Source organism: Macaca thibetana, chromosome 14, assembly GCF_024542745.1.
Source record: "Macaca thibetana thibetana isolate TM-01 chromosome 14, ASM2454274v1, whole genome shotgun sequence".
NCBI classification, from domain to species: Eukaryota; Metazoa; Chordata; class Mammalia; order Primates; family Cercopithecidae; genus Macaca; species Macaca thibetana.
Window position 1 is genome coordinate 78,659,732 of NC_065591.1, and position 26,901 is coordinate 78,686,632.

The following is a 26,901-nucleotide window of genomic DNA, read 5'->3' on the forward strand; positions in this document are numbered from 1 at the left end:
AAATGATATATACAGTACATAATTCATGTTAGATAGGTGATCAGTACATTTTTCCATATGATTCCCTTCTTGCTTCACTTTCCCCAGAAACTGAATTCTGTACTTCCTCTTCTAATATTGGTATAATCAGGTTATCATAGGACATCAAATTATATTTCATCTATTTCATCACAAATTTAGTAAACCAATGACACAAAAATATTTCATTTTCATATTCATCAAATATCTGCCAATTTTGAAAATAAGCATGCAAAAATATCCTGTAAATCCTAAGGCATACTGATCCTAGTTTTGCTACAGATTATTCCTTTATGCTAACCCTGCTGGGAAAATATTTATTGCCATTCAGAAGACATGCAGCGCCATCAAGTGTGTGTCTAGTATAGGCTATAGCAGGACACTCTTGGAGTTTTATGAGCAGCATAAAGAAAAATCTATTGTTCAGTTGCTGTCATTTGAGTGCAAGTATCTGGATGGCATTCACTCTGAAGTTTGACAAGAAGTCCATTTAGCTCAAGGCTGAATTGCCTTAAATGTCCATACTTCTCTAACTTTCATCTGGGCCTTCAGATGGTTCAAGAATTTTGTCAATATTGGAGCAATCTGCTCTTATGTTCTGTTGAATATACTGTTGAACAGCTAGTGTACTGTCTATTTCTTCAAAGGATTCATCAGGCCAATTATAAAAATCCTGTGCCCAGCCTGTTCTGCCTCAGCACGCCGCCCCCTCCGCCATGACCATAGTATCAGTGTCTGGGCCTATTGGCTCGATTTAATAAGTAAGAGTACCAGTAATTTTTTAGAAGTAAAATGTATTTATTAAAGGATTTTTAAGAAAAAGCACTTGCTTCTATCTGCATTTTAAAAGGAGAATTGACATTACAGATGAAATAAAGATGAATACAGAAGAGAAGATCCTACTTTACATGCAAAATAATATCTATAAAATGGGATTAGTAATTTCTTCCTAGAGAGCTTGTGAGAACTAGAGATAGTGAATTATAAAGCACATAATAGGGGCCCATTTATTTATTCATTTGGCAAATATTTATTGAGCACCTGCTATGTGCAAGGCACCCATTTAGGTAAAACTGAAAAACATGTGTCTTTGTGAAGTTTACATGGTAATTTTTCATCCCATGTGCCAAAGAGATAATGGGAGGAATGACTACCATCTTTTAGAGACTTGTGGTATCATTTTGGAGATTAAATGTTATGTTTTATGTGGCTGTAGAAAGCAAAACTAGAGCCAGGCATGGTGGCTCATGCCTGTAATATCAACACTTTGGGAGGCTGAGGCAGGAGAATGACTTGAGCTCAGGAGTTTGAGACCAGCCTGGGCCACATAGTGAGACCTCGTCTCAACAAAACATAAAAAAATTAGCTGGGTACAGTTAAGCGTGCCTGTAGTCCCAGCTACTCTGGAGGCTGAGGTGGAAGGATAGTTTGAGCCCAGGAGGTCGAGGCTGCAGTGAGCCGTGATCGCACCACTGCACTCTAGCCTGGGTGGGAGTGTGAACCTGACTCAAAAAAAAAAAATTTTTTTTAAAGCAAAATAAAAGAAAAGCAGAACTAGGACCAATGGATGGTCTTTCAAGGGCAGTGGTTTTCATAATTAAAGGAAAATCCTGTTTACAACCAGGACTGACCAAGAATGGGATGGGGCTGCCTCTGGGAGCAGAGAGGCATGGGCTGGAGGTGATTCTGTTAGTGGAAGTATTTTGTAGGGAATTTGAGATCTTGTATCAAGGATCTCTGCAGTGTGGGCAAGGGGGGAATACGAAATCTATGTTTCCTTCTGCCTCTTAATTTCGAGATGCTGGAACTGGGATGGGAAGCCAAAGCCATTGACCAGAACCAGGGCTACAACTCAGGGGTGAGTGTGGGAGTTCAAATGCAGGATCCACACTGGCTACAGCTGACCTGGAGCCACAGATTCCTGTCACTTTCTGCCTCCAGAGATCAAGTACCATGGGTTTCAACCTGACCAGCCTGAAGGTTTGGGAGGCCCCATCAGGGGATGGGGGCAAGTTACTTTCCGTAAAAGAATGAGGAGGCTATATCTGGTGACCAGAAACAAACATGGAGGCAGAGGGTAATAAGGATGATACATACAATTTATTCAGTTCCTATTTCTTTTACTTTAGTATTCCTAATCTGTAAAAACATCATGGAAAAAAACGTATGATTAATCTAATTTTACAGATGAAGAGACTGAGGGTCTGAGATGTAGAATAACTAACCTAATTTAGTGTAAAGCCAGGACTTGAACTTGCGGTCTCTGTGCTTCATCTACTCCAGATGGCTCCCTAATGAGTAGAATGAGACCTGTGTGCCAACCCTGGCCTGGTTCTCATGCTCCCACAACTGTGGGAGGGCTGTGAGAGGGCTCAACAATTTCAAATTCAATTCAACCACCACCTCCTGAATACTAACTAGGTTCCAGGACCTGGCTAGAAGCAGAGACACCAGGATAGAAAAGACAGTGTTCTGCTTTCATGGAGTTCACAGAAGAGTCGAGGAGGTAAGTTCATATCAGATTATCACAAAGCAGTGTGCTTAATGGTGCTAAATCTTTTCATGTTTCCACATTTGCTAATGCATTTTAACAGAGCAAAGCAATGTCACATTGGTTTCATCAGGAATTCAAACCAAGGGGCTTTGGTGAAGAGAAGTCAAAGCCAAAAGAGGGCTCTGCCCTTTAGAAGAGGTGGAATCATTCAGCCCAGGCAACATGGTGAAATCCCGTCTATATAAAAAATTCAAAAATTAGCCAGGCATGGAAGCGTACGCCTGTGGTCCCACCTACTTGGGAGGCTGAGGTGGGAGGATCACTTGCGCCTGGGAGGTGGAGATTGCAGTGAGCCAAGATCACGCCCCTTCAGTTACTCCCTTCTGGGCAATAGAGTGAGATCCTGTGTCAAAAATAACATAACATAACATAACATAACATAAAAAGGGGGAAAGTAAGAACAGTGGGGTGAGGACTTTGAGCTCTGAAACTATGATGGAACCCAGTCTTTTCCTCTTTTCTTTGGAGTTCCTAAGTTCACAAAGCCCAATGAGCAATGGCAAAGGACTGTTTGGCTATCTGACTCTCTTTTCGGAGTGCCTACATTATCTACTTCATTGTGATTTAAATCTTATCCTTTTCTACCATCTCTCTCCTCTCAAATCCTACATTGAATCCTAGCCCACAGTGGGTGCTATATATGGACTGAGACAGAGATTTGGGTGCCAGGCCTACCAGGGTGTTGATTTGATTGGATATGGTTCCTTGACTCTTTGATACATTGGGTATTGCTAACCTAGTAAATCCATCTTTTTGAGCCTTTGCAAAGTGAGATAGTGGGAACCCATCACTTCCTTCTACAGGCATAAGCAAATGAGGCTCAGATTACAGTTAAATATCTACATCAACAGAGCAATTCTGCAAAGAGATTGGCATAACCAACAAGATTGCAAAGCAGAATGTACAAGCCTCTCTTCAGTCTCCATTAATTGTGGCCCAAATTTTTCTAGGGAGTAACAGTTCCATGGCATCATTGAGTCTAGAATCTAAATATTTGCTTTAGGAAATTATGGAAGCTTGTTAAATCATAAATGATGTCCTGATTTTGTACTCCAAATTACAGGTCATTCCTTGTTTATTGAAATAGAGGAGGATATTATGTTTCTATCACTCTTTACTCTTTAAAATGTTTCTTCCATCCTTCACTTTCCTATGGTGTATTTATTATTTTTATTTAATCTGGTATCTGAATTTTATAAAACACTTTACAGTTAATTTTGTCTTGTCTTCTCTTCCCATAATGATCCCGATCATCATCATAATTATATTTTCTTACAATTATGTATTGCTCTTCACAGTTCATAAATCACATATTCATAACCTCATGAATCTCTGAAAAGCCCATGAGGCCAATAATGCAGTTATTATTTGCATTTTGCAAGTGAGAAAACTGCAGTCTAAAGAAGTTAAATCATTTGTTCCAGGCTCTAAGCTCAGTATTTTAGTGTGGAAGTGAATCCAACACCCTGATGCTTAACTCTGTCTGTTAACCACTATCCTAGATCAACAAGGTCCCACATTTGGACTGTGATGGACTTTACTCAGAACCTGGATTCTTTTTTCATGAAATTTTTAAAAATTTAAATAAGTGGCATAATTTATAAGACAAAATGTGTAATTTAAAAGAAAGCTATGTGTTTGGATGCTAAATAAACTACTTATGGTGCTAAATGCCCCCTCCCCAAAATCTCCAAGATAGATTAACATCACTAGTCATTATTCAGCACTATGTAGTACATGCTCAATAAATATTCTGTTGATGGATATAGGTGGGTGGGTAGATGGATATTGGACTGGCCATGTTCTGAGCCCAGGGGATACAATAGTGAACACGACAGGCAAGTGCCTTGGTCCACACCACTCACAGTCAACTGGGCAAGTCAAACCTCACACAAGCCTTCTCAGTTATATCTGATGACCACAATGAATTATATGAGGTCAAGTATGTGAAAGTATTTAGTGGATGGTATTGTACAAGTAAAAATTATTATCATGTTTCATGGACTTTTATCATCCTTAGATACAGTGCTACTTCCTTGGTCACACAGCTCCTGTGATGCTGAAACAGAGAGATAAGTACTCATCGAGGAACACACAGGTGGTAATAGCATAACGACTCCAACTAGTCAGGGCGTTCTACCCATGTGGCCCATAGGCATAGTGTTTGAGGCTACTCCGTCTTTTGGCGGGGTGGGGAGTTGGAGGACAATAAGAACACTTAAACCCCTTGCAAAACAACAACAAATACAAAATGCAGCTAAATATTGCAGGGAATTTGCAAAAACTAAAAGAATTAAAATCTGAATATCTGTAAGCTATCTCAACTTTATTAAGTCAACTTTATTGTTTCTTTATTATGTGTTGAAATTTCCATTGCATTTGAACACAATTTAGGGTTAGATTTTCTCACATCACAAGATTTCCAGAGAATGCACAAGGATTTTCCAGAAATTACAAGCAATCCTATAATAAGTAACTTATAACCAAATAATTTCAAAAACATAATTATAAAAATACATTCAAAAAACTTACATGACATGTATGAGCATTTTAATATATTTGATATCAGCTACAGAATGTGAGACTGTCTCAGTTCTGTGATGGTTAAAATAGCCCCTGGCTGGCAGAACCAGCCTAACTGTGGGCTTCTCATTTCAGAGAACCGCTTGGATGTTATTATTCAGTTAAGATATTTATAGGATGGTCTTTCAGCTCAAATAACTACCAGGCAAAGGGGGAGTGAGATGAGAACGAAAAGAAAGGGAAGAAGAATGGAAGGAAGGAAGGGAAGGGGGAGTAAGAACGAAAAAAATATTTAAGCTAACTTTGGTATGACTGCTGTCCTCAGTGGCAGCACATACCTTTGCCAAGTGGAAATAAATAAGCTTCTAAGGTATGAGTTTGTTCCCAAATAGGTTTGGCAAATACATAATTTATTTTTCTTAGCTCTAGTACATGATACCCTGGCCATTCAGACACCATATAGGCACTGACATTAATCAAGTACCTCAATACCATCCCCTCTGCCATGCCAGGGAAGGTCTTGCACAGGAATATTTATTTAGCTGAGTTCTTTCTCCATGACTGAGAGCACGGAAGCAGGGCTGTCGTGAATAGAGCAATGGGATTGATCAACACCTCTGTGCAAACTCCAGGTTAAAAGAGGCTAAAGAAGTGACTACTCAAGGTCATGCATAATCTTGGATTGGATCCGCACATTGGGGGAAAATAGTCATAATGAATATAATCAAGGCAATTGATGAAATTTGAATGTTAATTTACTTATTTTGATAGGGAATATCCTTGTTTCTAAGAAAAGAGCTTTGAAGTATCTAGGGGTGAAGAGACCTCTTTGTTACTATAGTGTTGATAATAATAATAATAATAATAATAATAATAGTTCTTACAAGAAACTGAACACCCACTTGCTGGAAGCTGGGGACATGGTTAATGTCTGTCTTTGTGCCCAGGGACTCGACACTTCCTGGATGCCCAGAGCATACCATATCCACAACTGCCAGCGAGTAAAGACTCAGCGAGTCCTAATTCATGTCATAGTATGACTTGCTGATGAGGAGAGTGGGTGGGGATGTTCCAGAATTTAAGGGGTGGTGGCTAGAAATTCTAACATTCAAGGCAGTGAAAGTAGGTCACTTGGCTCTCGCAAGGCAGGATTTGTGGGCAGCAGGGACTTTTCTGAAAGTAGAAAGACAGGACAGGCCATTTTAGGGAACACCTTTTGTAAGGACACAACAATCTCAGAGCCATGCAGCACTCAGAGTGAAAAATCACCATGGCACGTGTGTACCTATGTAACAAACCTGCACATTCTGCACATGTATCCCAAGAAGAAAAAGAAAGTACTACATAAGCGTTTGCTATGTATAGAGAATATGTAATCTGAACGGAAGACTTCAAAAGTTAAGCAGGGCAGGGAACAGAGCTGAGCGACAAGCTGGGACCAGAAGAACAGGACAGGCCTCTGAAAACGGGATGCAGGCCAGACACTGGGCAGCTCAACCTCAGATCAGGAAGCTCAAGACAAGTAGGGATAAGGGGTTTGAGCTAAGACTGGTTTTAAGGAAATGAATTATATAAAAGTTGCCAGAGAATATGTGCAAGATTTTTCCCATCATTCTGACTATGTGCAAAAGGAGCTCATTTGGAAGAAGGAACCCCACTTAGCTGAACAAAATTAAGCAATTCAGTTATGCGTGCAAAATTTCTTTTTGGGCCGGGCGCGGTGGCTCAAGCCTGTAATCCCAGCACTTTGGGAGGCCGAGACGGGCGGATCATGAGGTCAGGAGATCGAGACCATCCTGGCTAGCACGGTGAAACCCCGTCTCTACTAAAAAAATACAGAAAACTAGCCGGGCGAGGTGGCGGGTGCCTGTAGTCCCAGCTACTCGGGAGGCTGAGGCAGGAGAATGGAGTGAACCCGGGAGGAGGAGCTTGCAGTGAGCTGAGATCCGGCCACTGCACTCCAGCCTGGGTGACCGAGACTCCGTCTCAAAAAAAAAAAAAAAAAAAAAAAAAAAAAAAACAAAATTTCTTTTTGGCCATGTTGCCCAGGATGGATGAACCGGCAATGGACTTGCATTCCTAGCATAAACAACTAGCCAACTAGACACAATGTATGAAACACATGTTTTAAGACATTGGATAATCGGCAGCATAGGAATGCGTCCCTAGAAAAGAAAAACAGGTGAGGTGAGCCTACTCTTCCCCTGCTTTCAGCCTAAAAGTGCTCCCCAGACCATTGTACGGGTGGAGGAACCGAAGCTGGGCATGGCCTTCTTGCTGAGTTGAGAAGGCAGAGATCATGGAAGCTGAGGTGGCTGGAATTTGTGAGGCAAAGTACCACAGAGTTGGATGACATGTAGAAAGGAATTATGGAAATTTCCCATGAGCTGATGTAGAGTCATTTCCAGGATATACAGCTAAATTTTTAAAAGCTAAACAAAAGCGAAGGACAAAACCATATATATGGTGTGCTAATTTTGTGTAAGAAAGAAGGGAAAATAAAACATAGATGTATCTCTTATTTTAAAAAATTCAGGAAAAAGCACCGGAAGTCTATATAAGATCCCTCTGAATTCATGGCTGAATAAGCCATGCATATGTAGGGAGAAACTCCATGAGGCCAAGCGAAGAACAACCAACAAGCTGTGAACCAACAATTCCCAGAGCAAACAGCTGGGAGACATCTGAATTCCAATGATCAGAGAGTAAAGGTTGCACTAAACATGGGGATATTCCCTAGAGCCTATGAGAAAGGTCATGCCTCAGTAGTAGGGCTAAACTAGTCCTGGAGTAAACAGTACTTCAGAACTGCTCTGATAAAACATACTAACAAGTATCAAAATGATCAAGATAATCAACAGGTAACTTATACGTCTGCCAGAACAAAACCAATACTCTTTAAAGGAAGAAAAAATCAAGCACTCAATATATAATATACACAATGGCAAGCATTAAATAAAAAATTAAATTCAAGGCTTCAGTGAGCTTTGATCACACCACTGCACCCCACCCTGGGCGACAGAGTGAGACCCTATTCCTAAAAGTAAAAAGTACTAGACACACAAAGCAGAACCAACCAGATCAATAAAACTGTTGCCTACAAAGGGTTGGGGGGTGGTGAAGAGGACAGGGGAAGAAGTGGCCCTTCTCTGGATAGACTTTTATATACAGTTTTGACTTTTGGAAGCATGCTAATGTTTTACATATTAAAAAATAAAATTAAGGCCGGGCTTGCTGGCTCACGCCTGTAATCCCAGCACTTTGGGAGGCCGAGGCGTGCGGATCACCAGGTCAGGAGATCAAGAACATCCTGGCCAACACGGTGAAACCCGTCTCCACTAAAAATACGAAAAATTAGCCGGGCACGGTGGTGGGCGCGGTGGTGGGCGCGGTGGTGGGCACCTGTGGTCCCAGCTGCTCAGGAGGCTGAGGCAGGAGAATGACATGAACCCGGGAGGCGGAGCTTGCAGTGAGCCGAGATAGCGCCACTGCACTCTAGCCTGGGTGACAGAGCAAGACTCCGTCTCAAAATAAATAAATAAATAAATAAATAAATAAATAAATAAGAACGTGGAAAAACATATTAGAATACTGGGGAATAAAAGAACTAATCCAATAACTTCCAAGTAATAATCCAAGGCTTCATGAAGCCTTCACTTACCTCTCCAGCCCACAGCTCTCTCTCCTCTGAACTCCAAGAGCAAACTCTCTCTGTTCCATTTATTCACACTCAAACCTAGTAACTGGTATATGGTATAAACATAGACTTGGAAATAAGATAACCTGGTTCCAGATCCTGGCTCCCTCACTTGCCTATTATGTGACATGGGCAGACGGCAGACGTGGGCAGTAAATAGATCATGAGGGGAAAATGCCTGGCACATAGTTTTCTTATTTATTTATCTACTTTAACTTCTGGGATACATATGCAGATTGTGCAGGTTTGTTACATAGGTATACATGTGCCATGGTGGTTTGCTGCACCCATCAACCCGTCATCTAGGTTTTAAGCCCTGCATGCATTAGGTATTTGTTCTAATGCTCTCCCTCCCCTTGCTCCACAATGCCCAACAGGCCTGGTGTGTGATGTTCCCCTCCCTGTGTCCATGTGTTCTCATTGTTCAACTCCCACTTATGAGTGAGAACATGCAGTGTTTGGTTTTCTGTTCCTGTTTTAGTTTGTTGAGAATGATGGTTTCCAGCTTCATCCATGTCCCTGAAAAAAACCATGAACTCATTCTTTTTTATGGCTGCATAGTATTTCATGGTGTATATGTGCCACATTTTGTTTATCCAGTCTGTTAGTGATGGGCATTTGGGTTGGTTCCAAGTCTTTGCTATTGTGGATGGAAGCACATAGTTTTCAAAGAATATTAGGCCCTATAGTAATTACACAGTAGTGTTGCAAAGACTGTAATTTCTGCCTTGTGATGTTTCTTTTGATGCTATTTAATTATTCTGCCTTCATTTATTTTAACTTTATATTTATATTATATATTTCATTTATCATATATCCTGCCTTCATTTATTCAATTATCCTGCCCTTATCCTAGGGAGATATTACTTCTAATATCAGAGTGGGTGTACACCAGGTGTGTACACCAGGTGTGTACAGAGTGGGTGTACACCAGGTGTGTACAGTGGGTGTACACCCTGTGATATTATTTGTAATATCCTAGGGGGACATTATTCCCAATGTCACAAGTCGTGTTCACCCTGTGATAATTCTCATAATATCCCAGGGAAATGTTACTCTTAATGTCACATGGGGTGTACACCATGTGTTTACACCCCTTGTGATATTATTCAAAATATCCTATAAGAATGTTACTCCTAATATTACAGGTGGGGCTCACCATGTGTGTACACCCCTGTGATATTATTTATGGTATCTGAGAAAAATGTTACTCCTAACGTCACAGGAGGTATACACCATGTTTGTACACACCCTGTGATATTATTTATAGTATCTTTGGGGGATGTTATGCCTACTTTTACAGAATGTGTACACCATCTGTGTACAACCACTGTGATATTATTCGTAATATCCTAGGGGGATGTTACTCCTAATGTCTCAGTGGGATTACACCATGTGTGTAAAACCCCTGTGATATTATTCCTAATACCCTATTGGGATATTGCTCCTAATGGCACATGGAGTGTACAACATGTGTGTACAACTTCTGTAATATTATTTGTAATATTCCAGAAAGATGTGACTCCTCATGTCACAGGCAGCATACACCCTGTTATGGTATTCATTGTATCCTAGGGGAATGTTACTCCTAATGTCACAGGAGGTATAAATTATGTGTGTAAACCACCTGTGATATCATTTGTACTATCCTAGGGGAAAGTTACTTTTAAAGTCACAAATGGTGTAAAAAATATCACAGGGGGTATGCACCTGGTGATACTATTTGAAATATCCTAAAAGGATGTTACTTCTGATGTCAGAGGTGGTGAACACCTTCTTATATTATTGGTGATATCCTACAAGTTTGTTACTCCTCATGTTACATTATTATCTGTTAAATTATTTGCAATAGTTTTGTGGAATGTTACTCCTAATATCACAGAGGGTGTACACCCTGTGAAATTATTCGTAACAGTTTCAGGGAATGTCACTCCTAATGTCACATGAGGTGTACACACAGTGATACTATTTGTAATATCCTATAGAAATGTTACTCCTCATATCACAGGGTCTGTATGCCCTGTAATATTATTCATAATATCCTAGGGAGATATTACTCCTAATATCACAGGGGTGTACACCTTTTGACATTATTTGTAATATCCTAGGAATATATTACTCCTAATAACACAGTGGGTGTAAACCCTGTGATATTATTCATAATATCTTAGGAGGATGTTACTTTTAATATCTCACTGGGTGTACAACCTGTGATATTATTCATGATATCCTAGGGAGATGTTCCTCCTAATGTCATCAGGGGTGTACGCCCTGTGACATCATTTGAAATATTCTAGGGGGATGTTACTTTTAAAGTCACAGGGGGTTTACAACCTGTGATATTATACATAATATCTTACACAGATGTTACTCCTAATGTCACAGGGGTGTACACCCAGTGATATTATTTGGAATATCCTAGGGGGATGTTTCTCTTAATGTCAACGGGGTTTACACCTTGTGATATTATTCGTAGTATCCTAGGAGGATGTTACTTCTAATGTCACAGAAGGTGTACACTCCATGATATTATTTGTTATATCCTAGCGGGATGTTATTACTAATGCCACAATGCTTGTACACCCTGTGATATTATTTGTAATATCCTAGTGGGATGATATTCCTAATGTCGCAGCAGGTGTACACCCTGTGAAATTTTTTGTAATAGTTTTGGGAGACGTTACTTTTAATGTTACATGTAATATATACACAGTGATATTATTTGTAATAGCCTATAGAAATGTTACTCCTAATATCACTGGGGCTCTACACCCTGTAATATTATTTGTAATATCCTAGGGGAATGTTACTACTAATGTCACAGGGGGTGTACACACTGTGATATTATTCATAATATCCTAAAGTTATGTTACTACCAATGTCACAATGCTTGTACACCTTGTGATATTATATCCAATATTCTAGAGGGATGTTACTCCTAGTGTCACAGGGGGTGTACACCCTGTGATATTATCCATAATATCCTGTGCCAATGTTACTCCTAATGTCACAGGTGGTGTACACCTTGTGATATTATTCGTAATATTCTGGAAAGATGTTACTCCTCATGTTCCAGTGTGTGTACACCCTGTGACATTATTTGTAATATCCTAGGGGGACATTCCTAATGTTCAAGATGGTGTAACTCCTGTGATATTACTCATAATATCTGAGGTAAATGTTACTCCTAATGTCACAGGGGATGTACACCACGTATGTATACCCCCTGTGATATTATTTGTAATATTCTATGGGGATGTTGTTAATATTACTGGTGGTGTTCACCATGTGTGTACACCCCCTGTGATATTATTCATAATATCCTAGGAAGATATAACTCCTAATATCACAGTGGGTGTACCACATGTGTGTATACCCTTGATATTATTCATAATATCCAGGGCAAACATTACTTCTAATATCACAGGGGGTGTACACCTGGGGATATTTTTCATAATATTTTAGGGAAATATGGCTTCTAATATCACAGTAGGTGTACCCCATGTGTGTACACTTTGTGATAGTATTTTCGATATCCTTGGGAGCTATTACTCTTAATATCACAGTGGGTGTTCACCCTGTGATATTATTTGTATTTGACCTTGCTGGCTTTTTTAACCCACACTACAAAAGGAATGGAACAGATAATAAAATAATGAGATTAAACTGTTCTGTTATGCAACCACTGCAGGACACTTTTAATGTCACTGTTTCTCAGGCTATAGATGAAGGGGTTCAGCATGGGGGTGATGACTGTGTACAACACGGAGGCCACTGCTGCGCCCTTTCTGGGGAAGATGAAGGGAACCGCCAAGCAGATATTGAAGCCAAAAGAGCCGCAAGGTTGGACCCTCCATTAGAAATGCTTATAGAAGGACCCCTAGTATGGGGAAATCCCCTCTGGGAAACCAAGCCCCAGTACTCAGAAGAAGAAATAGAATGGGGAACCTCATGAGGACATAGTTTCCTCCCCTCAGGATGGCTGGCCACCGAAGAAGGAAAAATACTTTTGCCTGCGGCTAACCAATGGAAATTACTTAAAACCCTTCACCAAACCTTTCACTTAGGCACTGATAGCACCCATCAGATGGCCAAATTATTATTTACTGGACCAGGCCTTTTCAAAACTATCAAGCAGATAGTCCGGGCCTGTGAAGTGTGCCAAAGAAATAATCCCCTGCACTGCAGGCCATACATTTCAATCCCAGTATCTCTAACCTCCTTGTTAAGTTTGTCTCTTCCAGAATCAAAGCTGTAAAACTACAAATGTTTCTTCAAATGGAGTCCCAGATGCCATGACTAAGATCTACTGTGGACCCCTGGACCGGCCTGCTAGCCCATGCTCCAATGTTAATGACATCAAAGCCACCCCTCCCAAGGAAATCTCAACTGCACAACCCCTACTATGCCCCAATTCAGCAGGAAGCAGTTAGAGCAGTCATCAGCCAATCTCCCCAACAGCACTTGGGTTTTTCTGTTGTGAAGGGGAACTGAGAGACAGGACTAACTGGATTTCCTAGGCCAACTAAGAATCCCTAAGCCTTACCTAGTCCTCCATGCCCACACAGCAATATGGAGACAAAGGGAATTCCCACCTAATGATGAAACCCTCAGCATGGAGGAAAAATTTTATAATAAGAGAAAAGGATCCCCGAGATGGGAAGAAAACCAAAAAAGGCAGGGGGGAAATACATGACTATGTTATTGGTGAAGGTGTCACGACATGCAAGATGATATTTAAGTAAACGGTTGTCTGACAGCTACAAGTCTCCTTTAGCAGTGAGTATGCCATTCACATCATAAGATGTCCACACAGTAAGATCCCTTCCTGGTATTATTTTAACTGCTTCAGATACTAAGACTGCTACTGCCGCCACTACCCATAAACAATGGGCCAACCCTTTGCCACTACATCAGTTTCCTTACTCAGGTATGCCATGGGTTGCAAGCTTATCCCGTAGACCTGTGTAAGGACTCCTAGAGCGATTCCTGTTTTTTCTGTGACATATAAAGAAACGTCTTGCCCTGTTGGCAAGCTTAACACTAGGGCTTGGGTTAGGGCCCTCTTTAGGGCCTGGAAAGCCGCTTTTGCTTCAGGTGTCCATCTTACTAAATGGGTATTGGTTTTTTGAGTTTCCTTAATTACTGTTTACAATGGTCTGGCTGTTTTGCCGTACCTGGGAATCCATATTCGACAGAAACCTGTTATGCCAGGGAACCCTCTTAGTTGCTTTAGGGTTTGGGGATGAGGATAAGGCAGTATAGGCTGGATACATTCCTCACTGGGGGCCCTGGTGCCTTTGGATAATTGTAGCCCTAAGTATTTAACCTGCTGTGAGCAGAGCTGAGCCTTTGGTTTGGAAATCTTGTAGCCACAGGTGGTGAGGAAATTTAAGAGCACTTGGGTGGCTTGATGGCACAAGGTTTCTGAATAGGCAGCTAAAAGTAAATCATCCATGTACTGAAGGACAAGAGTGTCCAGGTATGAGAATTGGCTCAAGTCTTGGGCTAATGCCTGGCCAAATAGATGGGGGCTATCCCTGAACCCTTGGGGTAAAACAGTCCAGGTGAGTTGAGACGTTGGGTTTGAAGGATCTTCAAAGGCAAACAAGAATTGAGAGTCAGGATGTACAGGGATGCAGAAAAAGACATCCTTAAGGTCCAGGACTGTAAACCACTCTGCTTCCTCTGGTATTTGGGAGAGCAGAGTGTAAGGGTTAGGTACAGCTGGGTATAGAGGGACAACAGCCTCATTGATAATCCTGAGATCTTGCACTAACCTCCACTGTCCACTGGGTTTCTGTACTCCTAAAATTGGAGTATTGCAGGGGCTATTACATGGTTTTACTAGGCCTTGGGCTTTTACGTCCTTAGCAATCTTTTGGAGTCCTTTTTGGGTCTTGTTTCTAAGGGGGTACTGCCTTTGGTAGGAAAAGGAGGTGGAATCCTTTAGTTTAACTTGAACAGGATGGGCATTCTTTGCTTGTCCATATTGTCCTTCTGTTGCCCAGACTTCAGGATTAATTCCTTCCTCAAGCAGGGGACAACAAATGGGTGTTCCTTCTCCTCTGTTCAGGTGTATAATGGCCCCTGCTTTTGCTAGAATGTCTCTCCCTAACAAGGGAGTGGGGCTTTCAGGCATAATTACAGAAACATGTGAAAAGAGTAAAGCTCCCCAGACACAACTTAATGGCTGGGAGAAGTATCTAGTGACTGGCTGTCCTAGGACCCCTTGGATAGTGACAGATCTGGAGGACAGTTATCTGGGACAGGAGAGTAAGACTGAGAAGGCCATGCCAATGTCCAGGAGACAGTTAACCTCCTGGCCCTCAATAGTCAAGCATACCCAGGGCTCTGTGAGGGTGGTGGCATAGCCTGGTGCTTGCCCTGTGCACCCTCAGAGTTTCTACGTATTTTGAGTAGAAAAGAGGATTGAAAAATAGAAAACAAACCAACACACAGCACTGTGTCTGCATTTTGGATATAAGCAATTCACAAGTAATGGTTTCAGATTTCAGAGCAATCCACATTCAGCAATATTGTGCAGTTCTAACAAACTCAATTTTTTAATAATTATTCTATTGATTTTTGTGTTATTCACTTCTTGCTGTACACACCTGCCTTAGAGACACTAGATTCAAGAATGTTCCAAGAACAAGATCATCATATATAACAAATTCATAATTGCTAGAAAATACAGCCTGTCTTTTCTGAAGAAAAATATGTAATAATAACATTCTCTTCACTTTAAGAAAAAGCTTCTTCTAATTAAAAGAAATTAAGAACTCAAATGTATTATTTTATTCTAAGATTGCCACAAGTTCCCTTGATTTAGAACATTTATAAACACTGTGTAACAACTGAGACAAAGTCACCTGGAAATAAAATTATAGTTGACAATTCATAATCAGAAAATATTTCCAGGTGCCAGTTAAGTTCTAGTGATTTCATCATTATGTTCTCTGACTTTTCTCCTTCAAGAGTGTAATTGCATACTCAAGTAGGTGGGCCTCGTTTTAAAATTCATGTAAGATATAACTCCTGTCCTTAGCTTAGGCGGACTTAGAGTTTTCATAAGAAAGTTCGGCCGGACACGGTGGTTAACGCTTGTAATCCCAGCACTTTGGGAGGCTGAGATGGGTGGATTACAAGGTCAGGATATCAAGATTATCCTGAGAAACATGGTGAAACCATAACTCTATTAAAAATACAAATATTAGCCGAGCATGGCAGCATGCACCTGTCGTCCCAGGTACTCAGGAGGCTGAGACAGGAGAATGGCTTGAACCTGGGAGGCAGAGGCTATAGTGAGCCGAGATCACACCACTGCACTTCCACCTGGGTGACAGAGCGAGGCTCCATCTCAAAAACAGAGAGAAGGTTTTAGTTAAATGGACATAACTGGAGATCACTTCTAAGATAGCTGAATAGGAACAGTTCTGGTCTGCAGCTCCCAGCGAGATTGACACAGAAGATGGGTGATTTCTGCATTTCCAACTGAGGTACCTGGTTCTTCTCATTGGGACTGTTTGGACAGTGAGTGCAGGGCACAGAGGGCAAGCTGAAGTAGGGCAGGGTATCACCTTGCCCGGGAAGCACAGGGGTCAGTGGATTTCCCTTTCCTAGCCAAGGGAAGCTATGACAGACTGTATCTGAAGAAATGGTACACTCTTGACCAAATACTGCACTTTTCCCATGGTCACAGCAAATGGCAGACCAGGAGATACCCTCCCATGCCTGGCTCGGTGGGTGCCATACCCACAGAGCCTTGTTCACTGCTAGCACAGCAGTCTGAGATCAACTTGTGGGGCTGCAGCTTGACAGTGGGAGGGGCATCTGCCATTGCTGAGGCTTGAGTAGCTCACAGTGTAAACAAAGCTGCCAGGAAGCTCAAACTGGCTGGAGCCCACCACAGGTCAGCAAGGTCTACTGCCTCTCTAGATTTCACCTCTGGGGGCAGAGCATAGCAGAACAAAAGGCAGCAGACAGATTCTGCAGACTTAAACGTCACTGTCTGAAGCTCTCAAGAGAGCAGTGGTTCTCTCAGCATGGCGTTCAAGCTCCAAGAATGGACATACTGCCTCCTCAAGTGGGTCCCTGACCCCCATGTAGCCTGACTGGGAGACACCTCCCAGAAGGGGCCCACAGACACCTCAAACAGGTGGATGCCCCTCTCAGATGAAGCTTCCAGAGGAAAGATCAGACAGCAATATTTGCTGTTCTGCAGCCTCCACTGGTCATACCCAGGCAAACAGGTTCTGGAATGGATCTCCAGCAAACTCCAACAGACCTGCAGCTGAGGGGCCTGACGGTTAGACGGTAAACTAACAAAGAGAAAGGAATAGCATCAATATCAACATCAACAAAAAGGACATCCACATGAAAACCCCATCTGTAGGTCATCAATATCAAAGACCAAAGGTAGATAAAACCCCAAAGATGGGGAGAAACCAGAGCAGAAAAGCAAAAAATTAAAAAAAATCAGAGTGCCTCTTCTCCTCCAAAGGATGGCAGCTCCTCGCCAGCAAGGGAACAAAACTGGATGGAGAATGAGCTTAACAAGTTGACAGAAGTAGGCTTCAGAAGGTCAGTAATAACAAACTTCTCTGCGCTAAAGGAGCATGTTCTAACCCATCACAAGGAAGCTAAAAACCTTGAAAAAAGGTTAGAGAAATGGCCAACTAGAATAAACAGTGTAGAAGAGACCTTAAATGACCTGATGAAGCTGAAAACCACAGCATGAGAACTTCATGATGCATGCATATCAGTGACTGAAGGTCAAATTAATGAAATAAAGTGAGAAGACCAGAGAAAAAAAGAGGGGAAAAAAAACTAACAAAGCCTCCAAGAAATATGGGACTATGTGAAAAGACCAAACCTACGTTTGATTGGTGTACCTGAAAGTGACAGGGAGAATGGAACCAAGTTAGAAAACACTCTTCGGGACATTATTCAGGAGAACTACCCTAACCTAGCAAGACAGGCCAACATTCAAATTCAGGAAATACAGAGAACACCGCAAGGATACTCCTCAAGAAGAGCAACCACAAGACACATAATCATCAGATTCACCAAGGTTGAAATGAAGGAAAAAATGTTAAGGGCAGCCAGAGAGAAAGGTTGGGTTATCCACAAAGGAAAGTCCATCAGACTAACAGCAGATCTCTCGGCAGAAACCCACAAGCCAGAAGAGAGTGGGGGCCAATATTCAACATTCTTAAAGAAAAGAATTTTCAATCCAGAATCTCATATCCAGCCAAACTAAGCTTCACAAGTGAAGGAGAAATAAAATCCTTTACCAACAAGCAAACACTAAGAGATTTTTGTCACCACCAGGCCTGCCTTACAAGAGCTCCTGAAGGAAGCACTGAACATGGAAAGGAACAACCTCTACCAGGCACTGCAAAAAAAATGCCAAACTGTAAAGATCATCGACACTATGAAGAAACTGCATTAATTAATGGACAAAATAACCAGCTAACATCATAATAACAGGAACAAATTCAAACATACCAATATTAACCTTAAATGTAAATGGGCTAAATGCCCAAATTAAAAGGTACAGACTGGAAAACTGGATAAAGAGTCAAGACCCATCAGTGTCCTATATTCAGGAGACCCATCTCATGTGCAAAGATGCACATAGGCTCAAAATAAAGGGTTGGAGGAAGATCTACCAAACAAATGGAAAGCAAAAAAAAAAAAAAAGCAGGGGTTGCAATCCTAGCCTCTGTTAAAACAGACTTTAAACCAACAAAGATCAAAAGAGACAAAGAAGGCCACTACATAGTGGTAAAGGGATCAATTCACCAAGAAGAGCTAACTATCCTAAATATATGTGCACCTAATACAGGGGCACCCAGATTCATAAAGCAAGTCCTTAGAGACCTACAAAGAGACTTAGACTCCCACACAATAATAATGGGAGACTCTAACACCCCACTGACAATGTTAGATCAATGAGACAGAAGGTTAACAAAGATATCCAGGACTTGAACTCAGCTCTGGAACAAGCAAACCTAATAGACATCTATAGAACTCTCCACCCCAAATCAACAGAATATACATTCTTCTCAGCACCACATCACACTTATTCTAAAACTGACCACATAGTTGGAAGTACAACACTCCTCAGCAAATGTAAAAGAACAGAAATCATAACAAACTGTCTCTCAGACAACAGTGCAATCAAAGTAGAACTCAGCATTAAGACACTCACTCAACACTGCACAGCTACATGGAAACTGAGCAATCTGCTCCTGAATGACTACTGGGTAAATAGCGAAATGAAGGCAGAAATAAAGATGTTCTTTAAAACCAATGAGAACAAAGACACAACATACCAGAATCTCTGGGACACATTTAAAGCAGTGTGTAGAGGGAAATTTATAGCACTAAATGCCCACAAGAGAAAAAAGGAAAGATCTAAAATCAACACCCTAACATCACAGTTAAAAGAACTAGGTGGCACATGCCTGTAATCCCAGCATTTTGGGAGGCTGAGGCAGGCGAATCACCTGAGGTCAGGAGTTTGAGACCAGACTGATCAACATGGAGATACTCTGTCTCTACTAAAAATACAAAATTAGCCTGGTATGGTGGCACATGCCTGCAATCCCAGCTACTCAGAAGGCTGAGGCAGGAGAATTGCTTGGACCCAGGAGGTGGAGGTTGTGGTGAGCCAAGATGGTGCCATTGGACTCCAGCCTCCAGCCTGGGCAACAAAAGGGAAACTCCATCTCAAAAAAAAAAAAAAAAAAAAAAAAAAGACAACAACAACAAGAACTAGAGAAGCCAGAGCAAACAAACTTAAAAGCTAGCAGAAGGCAAAAAATAAGATCAGAGCAGAACTGAAGGAGATAAGAGAAACAAAAAACCCTTAAAAAAAAAAAAAATCAGTGAATCCAGGAGCTGGTTTTTTGAAAAGATCAACAACATAGACTGCTAGCAAGACTAATGAAGAGGAAAAGAAGAAAGAATCAAATAGACACAATAAAAAATGATAAAGGTGATATCACCACCTATCCCACAGAAATAGAAACTACCATCAGAGAATACTATAAACACTTCTATGCTAATAAACTAGAAAATCCAGAAGAAATGGATAAATTCCTGGACACATACACCCTCCCAAGAGTAAACCAGGAAGAAGTTGAATCTCTGAATAGACGAATAAGAGGTTCTGAAATTGAGGCAATAATTACTAGCCTACCAACCAAAAACAAGCCAGGACCAGACAGATTCACAGCCAAATTCTACCAGAAGTATAAAGAGGAGCTGGTACCATTCCTTCTGAAACTATTACAATCAGTAGAAAAAGAAGGAATCCTCCCTAACTCATTTTATAAAGCCAGGATCATCCTGATACCAAAACCTGGCAGAGACACAACAAAAAAAAGAGAATTTTAGACCAATATTCCTAATGGACATCAGTGAGAAAATCCTCAGTAAAATACTGGCAAACCGAATCCGGCAGCACGTCAAAAAGCTTATCCACCACAATCAAGTCAGCTTCATCCCTGGGATGCAAGTCTGGTTCAACATACACAAATCAATAAACGTAATCCATCACATAAACAGAACCAACAATAAAAACTACATGATTATCTCAATAGATGCAGAAAAGGCCTTTGACAAAATTCAACAGACCTTCATGCTAAAAACTCTATATAAACTAGGTATTGATGGAATGTATCTCAAAATAATAAGAGCTATTTATGACAAACTCACAGCCAATATCATACTGAATGGGCAAAACCTGGAAGCATTCCCTTCGAAAACTGGCACAAGACAAGGATGTCCTCTTTCATCTTTCCTATTCAACATAGTGCTGGAATTTCTGGCTAGGGCAATCAGGCAAGAGAAAGAAATAAAGGGTACTCAATTAGGAAAAGAGGAAGTCAAATTCTCTCTGTTTGCAGATGACATGATTGTGTATTTAGAAAACCCCATTGTCTCGGCCCAAAATCTCCCTGAGCTGACAAGCAACTTCAGCAAAGTCTCAGGATACAATATTAATGTGCAAAAATCACAAGCATTCCTATATACCAATAATAGACAAACAAAGAGCCAAATCATAAGTGAACTCCCATTCACAATTGCAAGAAAGAAAATAAAATACCTAGGAATCCAAATTACAAGGAATGTGAAGGACCTCTTCAAGGAGAACTACAAACCACTGCTCAGTGAAATAAAAGAGGACAGAAACAAATGGAAGAACATTCCATGCTCATGGATAGGAAGATTCAATATTGTGAAAATGGCCATATTGCCCAAAGTAATTTATAGATTCAATGTCCTCCCCATCAAGTTACCACTGACTTTCTTCACAGAATTGGAAAAAAAACTACTTTAATTTCATATGGAACCAAAAAAGAGCCCACATAGCCAAGACAATCCTAAACAAAAAGAACAAAGCTGGAGGCAGCATGCTACTACAAGGCTATAGTAACCAAAACAGCATGGTACTGGTACCAAAACAGAGATATAGACCAATGGAACAGAACAGAGGGCTCAGAAATAACACCACACATCTACAACCATCTGATCTTTGACAAACCTGACAAAACCAAGCAATGTGGAAAGAATTCCCTATTTAATAAATGGTGCTGGGAAAACTGGCTAGCCATATGTAGAAAACTGAAACTGGATCCCTTCCTTACACTGTATACAGAAATTTACTCGAGATGGATTAAAGACTTAAATGTAAGACCTAACATCATAAAAACCCTGGAAGACAACCTAGGCAATACCATTCAAGACATAGGCATGGGCAAAGACTTTGTGAGTAAAACACCAAAAGCAATGGCAACAAAAGCCAAAATAGACAAATGAGATCTAATTAAACTAAAGAGCTTCTGCATAGCAAAGGAAACTACCATCAGAGTGAACAGGCAACCTACAGAATGGGAGAAAATTTTTGCAATCTATCCATCTGACAAAGGGCTAATATCCAGAATCTACAAAGAACTTAAACAAATTTACAAGAAAGAAACAAACCAACCATCAAAAAGTGGGCAAAGAATTTAAACAGACACTTCTCAAAAGAAGACATTTATGCAGCCAATAGACATATGAAAAAAATCTCATCATCACTCGTCATCAGAGAAATGCAAATCAAAACCACAATGCGATATCGTCTTACACCAGTTAGAATGGTGATCATTAAAAAGTTAGGAAACAACAGATGCTAGAGAGGATGTGGAGAAATAGGAACACTTTTACACTGTTAGTGGGAGTGTAAATTAGTTCAACCATTGTGGAAGACAGTGTGGCAATTCCTCAAGGATCTAGAACTAGAAATACATTTGACCCAGCAATCCCATTACTGGGTATATACCCAAAGGATTAAAAATCATTCTACATAAAGACACATGCACACGAACGTTTACTGAGGCACTATTCTCAACAGCAAAGACTTGGAACCAACCCAAACGTCCATCAAGGATAGACTGGATTAAGAAAATATGAGACATACACACCATTGAATACTATGCAGCCATAAAAAAGGATGAGTTCATGTCCTTTGCAGGGACATGGATAAAGCCTGTAACCATCATTATAAGCAAACTATCACAAGGACAGAAAACCAAATACTGCAAGTTCTCACTCATAGGTGGGAGTTGAACAATGACAACACATGAACACAATGCGGGGAACATCACACACCAGGGCCTGTCAGGGGGTGGGCAGCTGGGAGAGGGATAGCATTAGGAGAAATATCTGATGTAAATGTTGAGTTAATGGGTGCAGCAAACCAACATGGCACATGTATACATATGTAATAAACCTGCAGGTTGTGGACATGTACCCTAGAACTTAAAGTATAATAAAAAAATGGACATAACCATAGGCCATCACTTACCACACCGATGTCCATAGTGTTCAATACAGCTGTCAATGATTAAATAATAATGAAGTTCTAAGAACAATTTTGGTTTACTTTTTTCTGTCTGGAGTAATGTGAAAGTGTAAAATGTGTGTCAGTCCAAGCAATAAGGTTTACCTGCCCCCGTTTCTTTCTGCCTCTATTTTTTTCCTATTAAATCTATGAAAAGTTCTTCCTTGGTTTTTGAATAATTGGATGCTGTGAATACTAATCAATAGAATCATAGGGCCCACGTCATGACATAGAAACAAACAAGTGTTGTTTTATCATCTCTAGTTCTATGGCACGTTGCTGGAAGGGATGAAAGAACAGGCAGCAAAGAATTGAGTCTGCCAGGCTGGGCATGGTGGCTCACACCTGTAATCCCAGCACTTTGAGAGGCTGAGGCATGCAGATCACCTGAGGTCTGGAGTTCAAGACCAGCCTGACCAACATGGAGAAACCCCGTCTCTACTAAAAATACAGTATTAGCTGGCCATGGTGGTGCATGCCTGTTACCCCACTTACTCAGTAGGCTGAGCAAAACAATCACTTGAACTTGGGAGGTGGAAGTTGCCATGAGCTGAGATCACACCATTGCACTCCAGCCTGGGCAACAAGAGTGAAACTCTGTCTCAGAAAATAAAAGAATCAAGTATGTCGAAGTCACACTGATCACAGCCAATTTTTGTGAACCAAGGAAGGTTCTATTCAGTAATTAACATAGAGTTTTACTTTTGCTCTCTCCTGTGTGCCAAGCAAAATATAGACTCTGGGGAATCAGAAACAAAATGAACTCACTTGTTCCTCTCACAATACTCAGTACTTACTGAGATCAGGACAAAATAAAATGTCCTGTCTGGAATGCAGGGAAACCAGAACTTCAGGTCATGGGATATTTCCATTGAATTGTATGGAGATTAAGCTTAAAATATTATGAATGTATCTAAAATTCACTTTGTCTTTACTTTATGCATCCATCACATAGACATCATGCAGTGGGCACCCACGATAGGTTTAATTGTTGCTCACTTCCGTTGGATCAACAAGAAATGAACTCAGATGACAGTGATGAGTCTCAGAGTGAGAGGAGGTGCCAGCTGGGCTTCCTTGGTTGAGTAGAGGCTCAGAAAGCTGTGAAACTCACTCATTTCCCTGCATCAGGACTTACTTTGGTCCTAGATGATTAATATTGAAGATATAAGCTTAAAATATTCCTAACACCAGGATTTGTGCATGTGTTTTCTTCCCCAAGAAAGCTATAAACAGCAAAAATTTTGCTGAAAGTTTCCCTGTGTCCTCTCTCCCGTCCCCCTCCCCCGAAACTAAAAGGAATGTTAACTGCTCATTTTTCTGTGACCAGCGGACCTTATCTATGCTCGCAATTCTAATTCCTTGTAAACGTACTTTGTAGGGTCCTGTAAGCTCCTGTCTCCTTTGCCATGCCACTGCAAGGTCATAAAGTAGGTAAAACCTAAGCTGCAATTCCAGTTTTCCTCAAAATCTAAGACATGTCACAAAATAATTTACTGCCTTTGTTTCTCGCTCTGGTAACATCTTCCTACCACACCTATTTCCTGCCTTAAAGAGTTTACAAGGAAATTGTATAATTTAACTCTGGCTACCCACTGGGGACCCCTTCCACACTGTGGAAGTTTTGTACTTTCTCTCAGCTCGATAAAGTCTACAACTGTTTCTCTCTCTTGGTCCGTGTCTCTCACTCGCCATGGTCAGCTGCCACACCAGTTCTTTGGCGTCACTAGGCAAGAACCTTAGGTGTTACAAGAGGACGGGTATCTCGCCCCTTGCCATACAGATAAGTAGAAAGGGTGGTATTCAAAATTAATGGCCAGTCTCTAAGTGCCAGGCACTGAACTTCATGGCCTTCCAACACTCAAAAAGTTTTGGGCAGAGGTCAGAGGTCTTAACCATAGCCATATCTGAGTTGCATTTTGAAACAGTTTCCAGCTTCCTCAATAGGAATGGAAACCAAATGAATTTATGACTCCTTTGAGGAAGTTGATATATGCAAGGAAAGCCAGGAGTAGGGGCAAGGGCAAGGGAGAGGTGCCCCTCGAATGATCCTATGCCAATTCTTTCTGGCATCTTTCATGTGATCTCAGCTGCTTTTCTATACTTAACACAGTGAATGTGGCACCCACTGCTCTAGCTGTGGTCTACCAGGGACCCCCAAAGGGAAGGGCACAGTGAGCAGGGGCATCTGCCCCAGTGACAAGGATTTGAGAGGGCAGGTTGGATGCAGGGAGACGACTGGCCAAATGCCATGTGTCTGGACTTAGACTGCCTGGTTCAAACGGGACTTCACCCTTTTTGACTTCATGATCTGATACAAGTTATATGAAAATGCATTGCTCCTTTTCTAGTCTGTAAAATGATAATGAAATGTGCACTAGTAACTGGGAGAAGACTATGACGATGAAACAAAGCAAGTTGCATAGACCACACAGCTAAGAAGCTGGCATTTACAAAGCCCTCAGTAAGAGTTCTTGATGCCATGGTATCTGCCATCTTCCTTTTTATCCTCATCATCACCTTCATAATCTTTCTGTTGTGCTTAGGGAATCGTTTAGAGGGACTAATTCCTTGCTCTCATGGGTGAGATGTCTATGAAAAAGGACAACCAGCGTGGGAGGAAAGCAAAATTTTGAATAAGATTTCTGAGACCCCCACCACAACCAAGAACAGAAACTCCACAGTCCGCTGAGCTGACACTTTGCACATTGGTCTCCCCGCATCTGCCCACCACACTCTCCTGTTTGTACTGAGGGTGAGGAAACAAAACGAGGCTCCCGACCATCCCTCAGCACTCACTGAGCTGCACTTGCCGCACTTGCCATCTGCTGGGCCACGACCACAAAGAGCAGATCTGCTGTCCTCCCTGTATGGTGCACAATGGAGGCTCAGACTCCATCCTCAAGACTGGCCAGATAACAGGGTAAGATGAGCTTCCTGATGCAGATGATGGGTGTGGAGCCCACTGGACTAGAACCTCACACTGCAGGACTGGAGACACAGACTGAGTATTTACTATTCTATGGCCTGAGGGACCCAAGGCACAGAGCTTCTCATTAGCCAAAGTCACCCAAGTTCCCCAACCTCTAAGGATTTCCTCATAATAAGGCAAGAAGAAGAAGAGAAAAGTGACCATAGAAGCGTTGGGGCTCTTCCTCTAATCAGGAGAAAGCTGGTGTGTATTATTCACTTCTTTCTTTTATTTGTAAAGATCCAACTGCTTTAATTTTCATCTCTTATTATGGTAAAATATACCATGTATACATATTAAAAACTATAAATATATATGATTTCATATAGAATGGTCAGTATAAACATTTACAATCTCCACTATTTTTAAGTTTACAGTTTAATGACATTAAGTACATTCACATTATTTAGCAACCATCACCACCATCACCTCCAGAACATTTTCATCTTTCAAATGGAAACTGTACCCACTGAACAAACCCTCCATTCCTCTCTCTTGCCCACCCCTGGGGGCCACCATTCTATTTTGCAACTCTATGAGTTTACCCTAGAGACTTGATATAAGTGGAATCATACTGTGTTTATCTTTTTTGTTTGTTTGTTTGTTTGTTTTAAACAGAGTCTTTCTCTGTCACCCAGGCTGAAGTGCAGTGGCATGATTTTGGCTCACTGCAACCTCCACCTCCTGGGTTCAAGTGATTCTCAAGTCTCAGTCTCCCGAGTAGCTGGGATTACAGATGTGCGCCACCATGCCCAACTAATTTTTGTATTTTTGGTAGAGGCGAGTTTTTGCCATGTTGGCCAGTCTGGTCTTGAACTCCTGACCTCAAGTGACTCTCCCACCTCAGCCTCCCAATGTGCTGAAATTACAGGTGTGGGAAACTGAGCCTGCTCGTGTTAATCCTTTTGGGATTTATTTATTTCACTGACAATAATGTCTTCAAGGTTCATTCATGTTGCAGCCTGTGTCAGAAGTGCCAGCCTTTTTTCTTTCTTTCTTTCTTTTTTTTTTTTTTTAAATGGAGTCTCACTTTGTTGCACACGCTGGAATGCAGTAACACAATCTGGGCTCACTGCAACCTCCGCCTCCCAGGTTCAAGTGATTCTTGTGTCTCAGTCTCCTGAATATCTGTGACTACAGGCACACGCCACCACGCCTGGCTAATGTTTTGCGTTTTTAGTAGAGACAGGTTTTCACCATGTTGTGCAGGATGGTCTTGAACTCGTGACTTCAGGTGA

The 26,901-nt window shown here is 41.2% G+C and overlaps 1 protein-coding gene and 1 pseudogene across 1 annotated transcript in view; both read right to left on the reverse strand.

The window, feature by feature from the left end:
• On the reverse strand, positions 1–24,387 carry LOC126936508 (MOB-like protein phocein; annotated as a pseudogene).
• ME3 (malic enzyme 3) overlaps positions 1–26,901 on the reverse strand; it is a 1,085,505-nt gene that overhangs the window by 366,598 nt on the left and 692,006 nt on the right. The gene's annotated exons all lie outside the window — the stretch shown is intronic.